The sequence below is a fragment of the Heloderma suspectum genome, chromosome 3 (genome assembly GCF_057233095.1).
Source record: "Heloderma suspectum isolate Gila_16-S chromosome 3, 16-S_ref, whole genome shotgun sequence".
Classification (NCBI taxonomy): domain Eukaryota; kingdom Metazoa; phylum Chordata; class Lepidosauria; order Squamata; family Helodermatidae; genus Heloderma; species Heloderma suspectum.
Window position 1 is genome coordinate 212421030 of NC_139460.1, and position 17624 is coordinate 212438653.

Consider the following 17624-nt stretch of genomic DNA (forward strand, 5'->3'; position numbering starts at 1 on the left):
CAGGTATCAGCTGTGAGCCGGACAGCGCTGTATCAACTCCATCTGATACGGCGGCTGGGCCCCTTCCTTCCTGACCATCTGCTCCCATCGGTAGTACATGCCCTGGTCTCCTCTCGTTTAGACTACTGTAATGCGCTCTACGTGGGGTTACCCTTGAAGACGGTTCGGAAGCTGCAGCTGGTACAGAATGCGGCGGCTCGTCTGATTAAAGGCAGCCGCCGGCGAGATCACATCACTCCAGTGCTGAAGGAGTTGCACTGGTTACCAGTTGTTCTCCGGGCCAAATTCAAGGTGTTGGTTTTGACCTTTAAAACCCTATATGGTTTCGGCCCAGCCTATCTTAAGGAGCGTCTCCAGCAGCACCAGACAGGCCGCTTAACAAGATCAGCCTCGGATGGCCTTCTCTCTGTCCCATCAGCCAGGACAGCTAGACTGGTGGGGATGAGGGAGAGGGCCTTTTCTGTAGTGGCCCCCACTCTGTGGAACTCCCTCCCTAGGGAACTCCGTCATGCCCCCTCTTTAATGAGCTTCCATCGTGCATTAAAAACGTGGCTGTTCAGGCAGGCATTTGGGGTGGGTTAGGGTATTTTAGAAAATGTTTTTATTGTAGAATTTTATTGTTTTATTGTATGTTGTACATTGCCCAGAGTGGCTGGGTGACCAGCCAGATGGGCGATTAATAAATTAAATAATAAATAAAATAAATAATGACTACCGCAATGGGTTGATGATCAGTTACATATACCACTTCTTACCTAAAGCAGATAAGAAAATTAACTAGTGTGCTCTGCATACTTTGAGGAATAAGAATTATAATTCCCTCTATTTTCATGCACCAGTGCCTATGCTTATTTAGCCAAATGGTACCATGCACGAAAAAGAAGGAGCTATTAGCAGGCTTGGCAAAACCCCAAGATTGAAAGAAATACCCCCCCCCCCCAAATCTGGTGAAAAAGCCCTAAGTGGGGAACTTCTTTCAGCCTGGGGGCCACATTCAGTTTTGGAGAAGCTCTCAGGGGCTGCATTGCAGTGGTGGGTGGGGACAAAATATGAAAATTACCAGCATATTTTAACTTAAAGCGCTTACTCCAGTAAGTACGTCATAGAAGAAAGAAGAGGTGTTTCAACCTGGGGGTGGGGGTGGGGACAAAAAACCCCAAATGATTGGCGGTTTGGGAAAGGGGGTGTGGCCATCTGGGGAACCCTGGAAGCGTGGATTGGGAGCCCAGGGGGGCTGGAGTTGGCCCACGGGCCTGAGGTTGCCCACCCCTGCCTTAAGGGGAAATGTGGACTAAGTGTGAGCAATGACCACAGAATGCTGACTAACTCTTGGGGTGGGGGTGGGGAGAAAAACCAACAGAGAAGGGAAATAGACTGGAGTATTTTGGAGGAGAGCATGACTGACTGGGACACTAAGCAGGAGCACTCCACGCTGCAACATTTTGTCGCAAGTCCCACTTGTCTGTAAGAAAGACGTTATATGACAGATTAGAAGACAGTGATGCTCAGTGGGTGGGTGTAAAGCTACCATTTTTATATATAATATTTATGTTGACATAAATACATATGTTGTGTCTGCAGATCTGCATTTCTCTCTCCTTCTCTTTTACAGACCTTTGCACTTATAATGTCATAGTGCAAAAAATACTCCAGCTATGGCCGCAGAAGGGGAGCCTGATGGAATGGACTATGATTCTTCAGAATACAAAGTAGGTGGCTAGTCCAGAAACATAAAAGGAAAAAGCAAAGCATTGGATACAGCTGGTAGCTCAAGCTCATGCACTGGAAACTGGAAGCGGTTATGTAGGTTTGCCTTAGGGCCCGTCTGCACAATCACCAAAAGCACGTCACAAGCTCATTTTAGCCATTATGTCAGAATCCAGTTAGAGCCTCTTTTTTGTTCCCTATCTACATATATGGAATTGTGGATGAGGACAGTTTACCTGGTTAGACATGCACCCCCCTACAAGAGTGGTGTGAAGAAGGAGGGGCATAGCCTTCACATAATGAATAAAAGAATGTAAAACTAAAACAAAAGGTTTATAATATGCCATGGACATTGCTGGAGGGGCATAGGAGGAATGCTTGTGGCTTTTCATTTTTCAAAAAAGAAACTCTGCTGAGATATGTGCTCCCTCACTGGAATTGTACAGTCTGGAAGGACAGAGACCACTTCAATTTAAAATGAAAAAAAATAAAAATGCTTAGACCATGGAATGGGGGAACAGTCCCACTTGTCATTAATTCTGTCAAAAAAAAATAATCCCATAGGTACATGTAACACGCCCCGTGCAACAGCCACAAAAGCAACAAATGACTTATGTGGAAGAAATATAGTGTTTTCCTATGCACAAAATATTGTGCCTGGAGTATTCAGAAGATATGATATCCGGGCAACATTAATGCTTACCAGGAGATCTGTGACATGTACTTGGCCTTCTCCCTGATATACTAACTTTCTACATGCAGTGCGAGATATTCTGCATGATTTTTATGAACACATAGATTGGCATACAATCCAGAACACACTTACTTGGAAGCACAATGAGTTCAAATCAAGGGAAAGCATTTCCAAGTATAGGGTTAGCTTTATGGAGCCTGGCTGCAAAAGCTAATGGAACGGGGAAAAGAGTGTACATTTCTAGGCAGGAGCCCTATTCCCTTTGGGGAAGACTCACTGCCATTCTAGAAATCAAGCTGTGTTTTCTTCTAATTGATCTTCAATATATTATTATCTTCAAGAAATTGAGAAATATGCAACTAATACTGTTTTCTTCTGATCACTAGGGGGTGCTAGTGCACAAAAGAGCTGTTGAATCCTTCCTTCACTAAAAGTAGCGGGACAGTTATCTTATGGCAGCAGGCTTCCCCTACCTGGTGCTCTCCAGATGTGTTGGACTTCAACCCCATAATTCCCAACCAGCACAGCCAATTGCCATGCTGGCTGGGGATGGTGGGAGTGGTAGTCCAACACATCTGGAAGGTGCCAGACTGGGAAAGGCTGTCTTAGGGTACTTTCATGAGTGATCAATTAAATCTATTTAATCAGATTGTGTGTTTACTACACCTGTAATTCATATTTAGTGTGTGTGTGTGGGAGCATTCAAATGGATGTACACTTGATTAAAAATGACTCACTTCTGCTCTCTTCACTGTATTAATAATATTCACAAGTGACTCATTCCATACAAGGCCCTGTCACATGTTAAAATACCTTAAAGGCCTCACACTCACCCCACACACACACACACCTGACTTCTTCCCTGACCTATTAGCTTCAGCAGCTTCAAGCTTCCTTATATTCACAAATGGGAGAAATTTGCACTTCACAGGGAGAATTTTAAACTGCTGTATCTCAACAATCTAGACAGCTTACAGGCCTCATAAGGTTCATATTCCATGCCAAATTTAAAGGAGTTAAGAAATTTGTCTTAGTTTTGGGAAAAAAATAGAACATTCAGGTGGTATAATGGTAGAATGCTGTTTGATCCCTCTACCTTAATATATTGCAGTCTTCTCCAACCTGGTGCCCCCATAGGAACACAGGAAGCTGCATTGTTGATGCAGTTACCAAACCACCCACAGTCCTAAAAATGCCAGTGGGTCCTGGGTGGTTTGTTAAACCAGGCCAACAATGACTCTTGCCAGGTTCAGACAACATGACAAGCCATTGTTGTAGTTTGAATATTCAAAAACTGCACAACATGCTCCAGCATGCACCGCAACCCACCATGGCTTAAATAAGCCATGGTGGGCTCCGGTAGTCATGGGGCTGTTCCCACATAATGCTAAGCCACCATGGGTTAATTTCCCTGTGAGACTTAGCGAAGCATGCTTGCCATGTTGTGTGAACCTGATGTTGTGGGTTGTAGACAACCGTCCAATAACCCATAGTTTGTTTTAGGGTTATTTGGGGATTGTCTACCCCCTCAAACTACCCACGACACCGGGTTTGCATGACACAACAAACCACGGCAAGGAGGGACACCCAGGGGCGCCATGCAGAAAGGGTGCCCATGGGCACCCGGCACAACACGACAGCCCCGTGGCTAAATTAAGTCACGTTGGGCTGTTGTGTCTTGCAGACTGGGTCAATGGATCAGACTCTTGGTCCATCTAAGCGAGTACTGTTGACACTGATGCGTTTCAGGCAGGATTCTTTCCTAGCCCTACCTGGAGATGCCGGGGATTGAACTTGATTCCTTCCAAATATAAAGCAGGTGCTTTACCAGTGAGCTACAGCTCCTCCTGGATAGTACAGCGTACTGGATAGTACGCCAAACAAAGATGTTATGTTCATTACGGGAGACTGGAATGCTAAGGTGGGTAGTCAAACGACACCTGGAATTACAGGCAAGCATGGGCTGGGAGAACAAAATGAAGAAGGACATAGGCTGATAGAATTTTGCCAAGACAACTCACTGTGCATAACAAACACTCTCTTCCAACAACCTAAGAGACGACTTTACACATGGACTTCACCAGACGGTCGACACCGAAATCAGATTGACTACATCCTTTGTAGCCAAAGGTGGCGGACATCTATGCAGTCGGTAAAAACAAGACCTGGAGCTGACTGTAGTTCAGATCACGAACTTCTTATTGCACAATTTAGAATCAGACTACAGAGAATAGGGAAGACCCACAGATCAGTTAGATATGAGCTCACTAATATTCCTCATGAATATGCAGTGGAGGTGAAGAATAGATTTAAGGGACTAGATTTAAAAGATAGGGTCCCGGAAGAATTATGGACAGAAGTTCGCAACATTGTTCAGGAGGCGGCAAGAAAAAACATCCCAAAGAAAAAGAAAACCAAGAAGGCAAGATGGCTGTCTGCTGAGACACTGGAAGCAGCCCAAGAAAGGAAAGCAAAAGGCAACAGTGATAGGGGGAGATGTGCCCAATTAAATGCAACATTCCAGAGGTTAGCCAGAGGAGATAAGGAATTATTTTTAAACAAGCAATGCGCGGAAGCGGAAGAAGATAATTTAATAGGAAGGACAAGAGACCTCTTCCAGAAAATTAGAAACATCAGAGGTAAATTCCAGGCAAAAATGGGTAAGATCAAAAACAAAGATGGCAAGGACCTAACAGAAGCAGAAGAGATCAAGAAAAGGTGGCAAGAATCTACAGAAGATCTGTATAGGAAGGATAATAATATCGGGGATAGATTTGATGGTGTGGTCAGTGAGCTAGAGCCAGATATCCTGAAGAGTGAGGTTGAATGGGCCTTAAGAAGCATTGCTAATAACAAGGCAGCAGGAGACGACGGTATCCCAGCTGAACTGTTTAAAATCTTGCAAGATGATGATGCTGTCAAGGTGATGCATGCCATATGCCAGCAAATTTGGAAAACACAAGAACGGCCAACAGATTGGAAAAGATCAACTTATATCCCCATACCAAAAAAGGGAAGCACCAAAGAATGTTCAAACTATCGAACAGTGGCACTTATTTCACATGCCAGTAAGGTAATGCTCAAGATCTTGCAAGGTAGACTCCAGCAATTCATGGAACGAGAATTGCCAGATGTACAAGCTGGGTTTAGAAAAGGCAGAGGAACTAGAGACCAAATCGCCAATATCCGCTGGATAATGGAGAAAGCCAGGGAGTTTCAGAAAAACATCTATTTCTGTTTTATTGACTATTCTAAAGACTTTGACTGTGTGGATCATAACAAATTGTGGCAGGTTCTTGGTGGTATGGGGATACCAAGTCATCTTGTCTGCCTCCTGAGGAATCTGTATAACGACCAAATAGCAACAGTAAGAACAGACCACGGAACAACGGACTGGTTTAAGATTGGGAAAGGAGTACGGCAGGGCTGTATACTTTCACCCTACCTATTCAATCTGTACGCAGAACGCATCATGCGACGTGCTGGGCTTGATGAAGCCAAGCTTTATTCCTTAAAGCTAAAAATCGCTGGAAGAAACATTAACAATCTCCGATATGCAAATGATACCACTTTGATGGCTGAAAGCGAGGAGGAGCTGAGGAACCTCGTGATGAAGGTGAAAGAAGAAAGTGCAAAAGCTGGGTTGCAGTTAAACCTCAAAATAAACAAGATTGTGGCAACCAGCTTGATTGATAACTGGCAAATAGAGGGAGAAAACGTGGAGGCAGTGACAGACTTTGCCTTTCTAGGTGCAAAGATTACTGCAGATGCTGACTGCAGCCAGGAAATCAGAAGACGTTTACTTCTTGGGAGGACAGCAATGACCAATCTTGATAAAATAGTGAAGAGCAGAGACATCACACTGACAACAAAGGTCCGCATAGTTAAAGCAGTGGTATTCCCCGTAGTAACCTCTGGCTGCGAGAGCTGGACCATAAGGAAGGCTGAGCGAAGGAAGATAGATGCTTTTGAACTGTGATGCTGGAGGAAAATTCTGAGAGTGCCTTGGACTGCAAGAAGATCAAACCAGTCCATACTCCAGGAAATAAAGCCAGGCTGCTCTCTTGAGGGAATGATATTAAAGGCAAAACTGAAGTACTTTGGCCACATCATGAGAAGACAGGATACCCTGGAGAAGATGCTGATGCTAGGGAAAGTGGAAGGCAAAAGGAAGAGGGGCCGACCAAGGGCAAGATGGATGGATGATATTCTGGAGGTGACGGACTTGACCTTGGGGGAGCTGGGGGTGGCGACGGCCAACAGGAAGCTCTGGCATGGGCTGGTCCATGAAGTCACAAAGAGTCAGAAGCGACTGACCGAATAAATAACAACAAAACAGCTCCTCCCTTCCCTGTAAGGGCTGGGGATGGTGGGAGTTGCAGTCCAACCAGAGTTTGGATTTTCTGGAAAAAACTCCAATGCAAATTCAGTTAAATTACATAATTTGCATAGGACACCCATTGCATTGGAAAATGTTCTGATGCACTGTGCAGGGGTGGGCAACTTGTGGCAATCCAAATGTTTTGGCCTATAGTTCCCCCTCACCATTGGCTATGCTGGCTAGATCTGATGGTAGCCATAGGCCAAAACATCTGGAGGGTCATAAGTTGCCCACCCCTGCTGTAGAGAGTGATCTAATTTAGCATGTTTATTATAGCTGTAGCTGTGAACAAGAAAGCTTAAAAAACACACACACCCTATGCTAACTTTTTGTCTCAGTACACCTCAAGTATTTGAGCTGAAATATTTGAGGGGGAAAATTAAAGCACACTTAATGTGATGTAAATGTTATATTGTGTAGAAAATTTTATTGGAGTATTTGTTAAAATTTAAAGACAATAGCATATACTTTCCTTATGTTTTTTATATTTAAGAAAAACAACGCTACTTAAAAATGTTGACACGCTAGTTGATTTTAGCCACCCAAAGAAATTTGCATGAAATGCTGACAACCATTCATTCAACAGAATTCAACTCTCTTTGACTAAGGTTGTTGGGGCACCTTCAGTTTCACTGTTACTACGTATTCGTTCCATTTCCCTCTGACTTGCATATATTTCAATTACATATACATATTCTCTCACATACTTGCTAGGGATAATCAGTTGGAAAAAAATAATTAATTTCAATGTTAAAACTGCCAAGCTTGCTGAATATTTATCTGCAATTGGCGTGCATTCATTTCTACTAATGAACTTGTGATGTGGAAAATTTTCCGCCCCATATCACTAAGTCCAGCACATCTGGAGGGCACCAAGTTGGGGAAGGCTGACATATAGGCACTCCCATGCCTGTATAATTCATGTTAGTCTCTGAATTGCAGCCACACACCTGCAGTCACTGATGACCCTAAATTACAGCCAACCTCCATCTATAAGGATCTAGAGCAACTTTGCACTTGCTTGGGCTTGGAAACAAAATTTGGGAATTCATAAAAGCCTGTCTCAAAGGAGAGACTAGCTTTACATGCGCTAAAAAATTCTACTCCAGCCTGGATATTTGTGTCACTTTCTACATATCTATGTTTTTCAGATGAGTTTTTAAAGTTAGACCACATTACCATTTATGAATAAATATGTTGATAAAAATGCTAATTAATCAATGACTCAATTAACACATATAAAGCTTTTAGTAGTTCGGGAGCTTCGGTGTCCTTGTCCTCCCATGACTAGCAAATCCAGAATATATTATGCTAAATAGAAAAAAATGCAGTTGCCATTATGCATATTTGCTCAATTTGCATAATTTATGCAGGTCACAGGATTCAAATTTTCTTGGCATAGAATTTGAATTTCCGGGGCACAAACAGAATTAATTTTATTAAATGGTGGGGGGGGTGTGTGTTTACATTACAACTGCAAGATTGAAGCAACAGGGAAGCGAAAAGGGAAGAGATGATACACTAGTAGGAGAGAGTCTTGGTAGATTATAAACATCCAAAACCCTGTATGTAAAATTATGTTCTGACAAAACATATCATGCATAGCAAATCATAGCTATACAGTTATCAAATCAATCCCAAAACATTTACATTTCAACAGGCCATATCTCAGAAAGATATCCATTTAATATAAAGGTAATACATTTTGCCTTTCTTGGAAAACCTCTAGATAAGACAAGCCTCGAGATAACCTTTGACTTTACATTTTCGTAGTGCAGAGTACCCACAGGCCCTAGTTCTGGAAAATTCAAGATACCAAAGTGTGTGGACAAAGTATAACTTGAAAACCTCATTCTCTGTGTATTTGCCTTTACGCTTACACAGAGCACATTTTTCTACTCTGTCTCCTAGCATGGTTCCACTGTGAACTTACTTTCATATGGAGAGCTCCGTCTGTAGCCTAAACAAACAGTAAGCTCCACACCCTGCAAGATAAGCAGGGAGTAACTTACTGGTTAAGTACATTAGAAAGAGGAAAAGCCTTGGCCAAGATAAATAACCAGAATTGGCAAAGTGTTGGCAAGCCAAAGAGTTCCAAGGCCTGCTAGGATTACCTCCAGGGCGTCTCCTGCACTAAATGACCTTTATTCCATTGTTACAAAGACTGGAGATATTGAGCTATTAAGTTATCTTGCTTGAGTTCCCCGTGAAAAAGGAAAAGCCGCAAGAAGAGCCAGATCAGTGAAACATATGGAAGACTCAGATAAGGGGAGAAGGCGGGGGAAAGGGGACGGGGAAAGGAAGCACGTATAAAGGGAGTCCATTGTGATCCTGCATTTAAAAAGGAAGCATCAAGCCCAGTTTTAAATGCGGGATTTTAGGCTGGTGTAGAGATGCTCATAACGATGACATAAGACACCAAGTTCCAAAGCTATTTTTTAGGGATGCAACATTTAGTTGACTAATAAATTAAAACCCTTTTGATTTATTAAAAAAGTGTCCCTGATTAACCTGGAAGCATTTTTTAAATTAAGTACTTAAAAACAACAACACAGACAGTAGGCACCATCTTAAATGATGTATTCCCCAACCTAGCACAGTCAGAAATGCTTCTTTTAAGATGGCGGCACCTGTGATGCACATCTGTGCATCATCAGAACAAGAAAACATACTTCTTTTTTCAAAAGTATTGTTTTTACTCGCATGCAGACTCAATAAATTAATTAATCAGCTAAAATTTCTGTAATCAGTGAGAGTCCTTCTAGGTGGGGCCAGTGTGAAGGGTAGGCATGGTTGGGCACCTGCCGAGGGCCTACACACCAGCAGGAGCCCACTGGCAAGAGCGTGCTGAACTTGTGCCACCTCTTCATCATTGCAAGCTGCTTGTTCACCTGCCTCTTGCTCTGGCCCAGACAACAGTGGTGGTGAGAAGCAGCAGCAGATGCCATTGCCTGCTTACTCACTGGCTGTCTGCCTGTCAAGCAAGCAAGTGGTAGCAATGATTAGAAAGGACGATGAGGAGCAAATAGCAGCTAGTGATGATGATGGTGAGTAGGTAGACTCACTGAGGGAGGGAGGGGACTCACTATTGAAGGTGCCTTGGCCAACAGCCCTCAAAAACCAAGAGCTGGCCCTGATTCTAGATTTGCGTTATTTGCTACTAAACTTCACCAACTTGTTTTAATGAGAGGGAGTTACTTTATAAAGGTGCTCACCTACATTATTCAAGTCATTATTACTTAAAATTCAGGTTGTTGCTAGTGGGTTGGATCCAGATTCAGTCATATATATGTAACAGTAGACCCACTGAAATCAATGGGGCTAAAGTCATTATGACTAACTTAAGTCTCATTGATTTCAATGAATCTACTCTAAGTATGACTAAATCTGGATACAACCCAAAGTGAAATTTAACGGATTGCTTTCTGCACTGCAAATGAAAAGCTACAAAAATGTTTTTTTTTAATTTTTATTCCATACTAGTGAATGGACCTGGCTTTCCATAGGCTGGAATAGTCCTTAGTCTGATATAGCGAAGCCTTCAAGCAAAGTTACACAAATGTCAGAGTTGGATATATTGTGCCCACCCTGTCTGAATGAAGTCACGCCTGTGGGGAGCCCGAGGCACGGCTCCTGCCATGATGACCCATATAACCCCCTGAGGGAGGGGTCTGTCCACTCCATTCCCCTGAAGGAGGGGGTTGCCCCAAAGTAGGGGGCAGGCATATAACTTGGCCTAAAAATCTCCTCAGCTTCAGACTATGTAGCAGATGCAGATTGTTACTGACGACAAGGGGAGTGGGGAAGCCCTGCTTGTGTCTCCCCCCATAATCTGCATCCAACTCCTAGCCTAGCCAGACCAAGGCCGTGTTTCCATGACAATGGAAGGAGAAGCTAATGGAGGAGTACCGGATCTTGTAAAAGGAATCAGCTTTGCTGTGAGCAGGGCTCTACAAGCAGATTCTAAGGACCAGTAAAAATCGCTTCACAGAACATACTTGCTGGTGGGGGTGGGAGTGAATGTCATCTAACTGGCAGGGGTGCTCAACCAATGAGGGAGTCTCCCCCCTCCCCTCTGAAAGTCCAGATGCACCTGCATTTCCAGGGCAAGCTTCACTGACCACAACGGGAGTTACTTCCAAATAGACTCACATACGCTTGGGCTGGGAAAGGGCGAGGAGAACACAAAGATGGAAACCACCCCATATTTTAACTCACAGGACCTCATTGACCACAATGGGAGTTACTTCTGAGGAGTTCGTTGTGGGAAAATGGGTTTGTTGTGGGAAAGACAGCAGGAAACACAAAGACAGAAACCAGCCTCCATTGTAACCAGGAGGAGATCTATAATGAGGTTGTGAAGTACCTACTTCCTAAGGCAATGAACTGGAGCCTTGAGATTGTGCTTAATCGCACTTAAGGAATTGGGCTTTAAAATGTACCATTTCAACTGAGGGGGAATCTCTGTAAGATCTGATGTAGGCATTTAAAGGCAAGCCTCATTCAGCACAATGGGATTTACATAAGAATATAAGAAGAGCCATGCTGGATCAGACCAAGGGTCCATCTAGTCCAGCATTTTGTTCACACTGCAGCCAACCAGCTGTCGGCCAGGAACGCCCAAGCAGGGCATGAGTGCAACAGCACCCTACCGCTCATGTTCCCCAGCAACTGGTGTACATAGGTTCACTGCATCTGGTACTGGAGGTAGCACATAACCATCAGGACTAGTAGCCATTGATAGCCTTTTCCTCCAGGAATTTGTCCAACCCCCTTTTCAAGCCATCCAAATTGGCGGCCATCACCACATCCTATGGTAGCAAATTCCATAGTTTAACTATGCGCTGTGTGAAGAAGTGCTTCCTTTATCTGTCCTATCTCTCACCAATCAGCTTCATAGGATGACCCCAGGTTCTAGTATTTTGAGGGGAAAAATGTTTCCCTACCCACATTCTCCACACCATGCATAATTTTGTAGTCCTCTATCATGTCTCCCCTTACCCTCCTTTTTTCCAAGCTAAACAACCCCAGCTGTTGTAACCTTCTCTCACAGGGAAGATGCTCCAGCCCCTTGATCATTTTAGTTGCACTTTTCTGCACTTTTTCCAGCTCTACAATATATTTTTTTAGGTGTGGTGACCAGAACTGGACACAGTATTCCAAGTGTGGCTGCACCATAGATTTGTATAGGGGCAGTATGATGTTGACAGTTTTATTCTCAATTCCTTTTCTAATTATGCTTAACATGGAGTTTGCTTTTTTTACAGTGGCCACACACTGTGTTGACATCTTCATTGAGCTGTCCACCACAGCCTCAAGATCTCTTTCCTGGTTGGTCACCACTAGCTCAGATCCCATCAGGCTATACTCGAAGTTGGGATTTTTTGCCCCAACATGTATCACTTCACACTTGCTTACATTGAACTGCATTTGCCATTTAGATGCCAATTCTCCCAGTTTGGATATATCCTTTTGGAGCTCTTCACAATCCCTTTTTGTTTTAACCACCCTAAATAATTTGGTGTCTTCTTCTGCATACTTGGCCACCTCATTGCTCACTCCAATTCCAGATCATTTATGAACAGGATGAAAAGCATTAGTCCTAATACAGATCCCTGTGGGACCCCACTATTTACTTCCCTCCATTGGGAGAATTTAACATTTATTCCTTCTCTCTGCTTTCTGTTCTTTAACCAGTTACTGATTCATAAGAGGACCTCGCCTCTTATTCCATGACTGCTAAGTTTGCTCAGGAGTCTTTGGTGAGGGGCTTTGTCAAAAGCCTTTTGGAAGCCCAAGTAAACAATGTGTACTGGATCACCCCGTCTACATGTTTACTGACATTCTCAAAGAACTCTAAAAGGTTAGTGAGATAGGACTTACCTTTGCAGAAGCTGTGTTGATTCTTTTTCAGCAGGGCTTGTCCTTCTATATGCTTACTAATTTTATCTTTAATAATGCCTTCAACTAATTAACCCAGAACAGACATCAAGCTAACGGGCCTGTAATTTCTTGGATCCCCCCTGGATCCCTTTTTGAAAATTGGCCATCTTCCAGTCCTCTGACATAGAGGCTGATCGTAGGGACATGTTGCATATTTTGGTTAAAAGATCAGCAATTTCATATTTGAGTTGTTTGAGAACTCTAGGATGGATACCATCTGGGCCCAGTGATTTCTTTGCTTTTGATTTATCAATAAGGTTGAGAACTTCAACTTTTGTGGCCCTATTTGCCTCAGTTCCTCAGGCTGCCTTCCTGAAAACCTCTGTTCACGCACAGGTATCTATCCTATATCTTCTGCAGTGAAGACAGATGAAAAGAATTCCTTCATCTTCTCTGCAATCTCCTTGTCCTCCTTCAGTACTCCTTTAGCTCCATTATCATCCAGTGGTCCAACTGCCTCCCTACCTGGTTTTCTGCTTCTGATATAGTTAAAGAATTCTTTATTGTTGGCCTTGATGTTGTTAGCAATATGCTCTTCAAAATGCTTTTTTGCATCTCTTATTGTCTGCTTGCATTGCCTTTGTGCAAGCTTGTGCTCCCTTTTGTTTTCCTGACTTGGGCAAGACTTCCATTTTCTTGAAGTTGCTCTTTTCTGTAATAGCTCCCTTAACACTGGTTGTTGACCATGCCGACGACCTCTTGGACTTGGTGCTACCTTTCCTAACCTGTAGTATACATTTTTGCTGGGTTTCTATTATTGTGGTTTTGAGTAATCTCCAAGCATTCTGAAGGGTTTTAATCCTCTTGACTCTCCCTTTTAACTTCCTTTTCACCAGTTCCCTCATTTTAGTGAAGTTTCTTCTTTTGAAGTCAAATGTGACTGTGTTGGACTTCCTGGGCAATTTTCCACTAAAATATATATTAAATCTGATAGCACTGTGGTCACTGTTTCCAGCTGGTTCAACAACTTTTACACCTCATACTGTAAATTTACACCACATAGATTAAATTCAAGATTGCCTCCCCTCTGGTCAGGTCCAGTTCTAGGTCATAGTTGCTTAGGGCATCAAGAAATTTAACCTCTTTGTCGTGACTAGAACATGCATTTACCCAGTTAATGTGGGGGTAATGGGAGTCGCCCATTATTACAACACTTCCTTGTTTGGAGGCCTCCCTGATTTCGTTTTCCATCTCAAGGTCACTCTGAGCATTCTGGTCAGGGGGACGATAGCATGTTCCTACCACTAAATTAGTTTTGGAGCCCAGTATTGTCACCCACAGTGCTTCTGTGGAAGAGCCTACCCCTTTTATGTGTTCTAGTCCGCTCGACACTATGCCTTCTTTGACGTACAGGGCAACATCTCCCTCACTACGCCCTTCCCTGTCCTTCCTGTAGAGTTTATATCCAGAGATGACCGTATCCCACTGGTTCTTTCCGCTCCACCAGGTTTCTGTAATGCCCAGTATATCCAGGTTTTCCTTTAAAATCAAGAACTCCAATTCTCCCATTTTGGCTCCGAGGCTTCTAGCATTTGTATAAAAACACCTATACACAGGATTCCTCCCCAGATGCCTCTGGTGTGTCCATCTTTTGCTATGGGACATTGGCCCCCTTGACTGGCTATTATGTTCTACCATGTATTCCTGGCCTACTTCCTCCCCTTCTACATTTGGGCAATCAAAAACATTTTAATCTTCATCCCTTTGGGATGATTGGACCGGAACCAGATGCTTCCCAGCACCTGTCAGCTTTCCTCCAGGGTTTAGTTTAAAAGCTGCTCTGACACCCTTATGTTTAGCGCCAGCTATCTGGTTCCATTTTGGTTCAAGTGGAGCCCATCCCTCATGTACAGGCCTGGCTTGTCCCCAAAAGTTCCCCATTGCCTAACAAATCTGAACCCCTCCTCCCTGCACCGCCGTCTCATCTACACATTGAGACTCCTCAGCTTCGATATGAGTTGCTTCTGAGGAGATATTAATGGGTTTGTTGTGGGAAAGAGATGGAAACCAGCCCCCATTTTAACGCACAGGATCTCTATAAGGAAGCTGTGAAGTAGTTACTTCCTAAGGCAATGAATCAGAGCCTCGAGACTGCGCTTAATCGCATTTAAGGAATTGGGCTTTAAAATGTGCCGTGTCAATTGAGGGGCTTCTCTGTTATTTCTGTGGGAATCCAGAGGGCAAGCCTCATTCAGCACAGTGGGAGGAAACACCCCTTGACTGGGGTCGTGGTAAAAGGCACACCCCTGGGCAGGGCTAGCATACCCGAGCTCAATGCAGGGGTTGGGGCATACAACAACTATACTGGGGAGAGCCTGACTTAAGGAAAAGAATCGGACTTTAAGCAGTCTCAGGAAATCTGGTTGTTCCCTGATAAGCTCTGGGGTGGCTGCTGAATGGCCATGATGTCATGTATCCCTAATGACCTCAACACGCAGCTGGCTCAGAGTAAATCACTGGTGGACACCCCCCTCCAAAACACGTGCACGCTGTTGGTTTTTGCTTACTTATCTTCAATGCCAGTTTTCCCCCCTCTCTTCCAGCCACACATGAGCAAACAAGAAGAGCTTCTTTGCAAGAGGAGCTTTGCACAAGCTCCGTTCAGGTCCCACTAACCAAGACAGTGCAGCCACAGCAGAGAGGTGTGTAACCAGAACTGACACCAGGCAGGCAGAGCAGTTTCCAAAGCCGACCTGCCTGGATGCCATATATGGACATAAATCCTCTCCAAGACTAAGGTTGTGTCTGAGCAAAGGTCAAGAAATAGACTGGGAAACAGACACCCCCAGCCAATCACTGTAAGTCTATTTGCTTCCTGGCATGCTCAGTGGAGCAGGAAATCAGTGTCCATTTCTTGTTCACTCCCTAGAGAGTACTGAGCGCATTTTGCTGTGAGTGATGTGTAGGAAAAGGAGCACATGGACTGAAGGCAAAATAAAGTTTGCATTTTTTTTTTTTACCAGACCAAATCCAGGAGAGAGTGTGTTAAAAATAAAGAAATGTGTGTGTGATTACTATTGCACATGTGTTATTACAATAGTGCGGCAGCCAGTAGACACAGACACCCTACCTCATGACATCAATCCAGACCTAAAAAGTAGGTATTTTTGCTTCCTGGTTTTTTGGCTAATTTTCAAAACAGTTTTTCTTTCTTTCTTTCTTTCTTTCTATTTGGTTGCTATTTTAAAAAAATGTTGTGATTGTTTGAGCAAGGCTTTTATTTTCTTTTTAATTAAGTATTTGTGGTTGATTGCTTTGGCCAGTTTTTTTTTTTTTAAATCAGCTTGTGTTTGCTTGGTGCCAATTGTGTTTTTGGCCAGAACAATCCTTTTTGTGGTGGTTCCGCTTTGTAGGCGTGACCTAGAAGTTTGTGTCTCCCACTTTCCCCTTTCTGTGGTATGGCTTGCTGGCTGCTATGGATTAAAAATGGTGTTTGTGTCGCTCTGAGGACATTCTTGTTATTATCCTGCCCTTTGAAGGCATGATCAAGGTTCATGTGCCTGTTTCCTTTTTTTGTGGTATGTCATGCTGGCTGCTATGCATTAAAAATGGTTTATGTGAGGACTTTGCTATTTAAAAAAAATATATAATTATTATATCATGATAATCATTTCACCACCCATGCTTTGCAGGCATTATATAGAGGGTCATGTGCCCCGTTTCCCCTTAGAACACAAGAAGAGCCCTGCTGGATCAGATCAAGGGTCCATCTAGTCCAGCATTCTGTTCACACAGTGTTGACCAAGAACCCACAAGCAGGGCATGAGTGCAACAGCACCCCCCCCCCATGTTCCCCAGCAACTGGTGTACATAGGCTCACTGCCTCTGGTAGTGAAGTTGCACATAGCCATCGGGACTAGTAGCCACTGATAGCCTTTTCCTCCAGGAATTTGTCCACCCCCCTTTTAAAGCCATCCAAACTACTGGCCATCACTACATCCTGTGGTAGCAAATTCCATAGTTCAACTATGCGCTGTGTGAAGAAGTACTTCCTTTTATCTGTCCCCCTCTGTGGGATTGGCTTGCTGGCTGCTGGGGGGTTTAAAAGACTGGTTCTGTGTGTTACTGTGCAGATTTATTCTTCTGCCCACTCTGCTTTTCAGCCATGACTTAAAAGTTAACTGCCCTCAGTCTCCCTGTTGAAATGAGCTCCTACTGTGGAGCAGAAACATGTGGGCTCAAAACACTGGGGATTAGGCCCAAACTCCCCCTTGCCATCACAATCTCTGTCAAGTGACTTGCCTATTGGCTTCAGTGTGCCTGTATGTGAAATGGGCTCTGGGCACCTCTGGTACCCAGTCCTCTGCCCCACCAGCCTCAGTGGGCACCAGCTGCCAGTGGTGCAAAGCTATGTGCTGGTTAGGGAAGTCTGGTTAGGGTCCTCTTAGTATGCATGCCACACTTCTGTTGTCTAAGTTACATGGTCCTGAAGCTATGGTGCTGATGGGTAGATGAATAGGTAGACACACTGTTTTATTATTATAGATTTATTCTCCCTTTCCTCCAAGTTGCTCAGGGGCAATATACTGTCCTTCCCATTTTATCATCTCTGTGCAAGGTGACTTCGGGGCAGTCACTATTTATCTACCTCACAGGGTTGTTGAGAAATAATGTCTAGCCCAAAGTTACCTAGTAAGCTTCCTGGATGAGTAGGGATTTCAACTCAAGGCTCCCCAATCCAGGTCCACCGTGCTATACACCACACTAACACTCAGATGTTAACAGATATGCAGCCAATTCCCATGTATCGTTACTCAGAAAAAAATTCTACTGAATTAATGGGCCTTACTCCCAGGGAAGCAAGCATTGGCATAAGACTACAACTTTAAATCCTTGTAAATGTTCCATTTACAGTGTTCACCTATACATACAGATCTGTGCAAGACACCTAAAATTTGT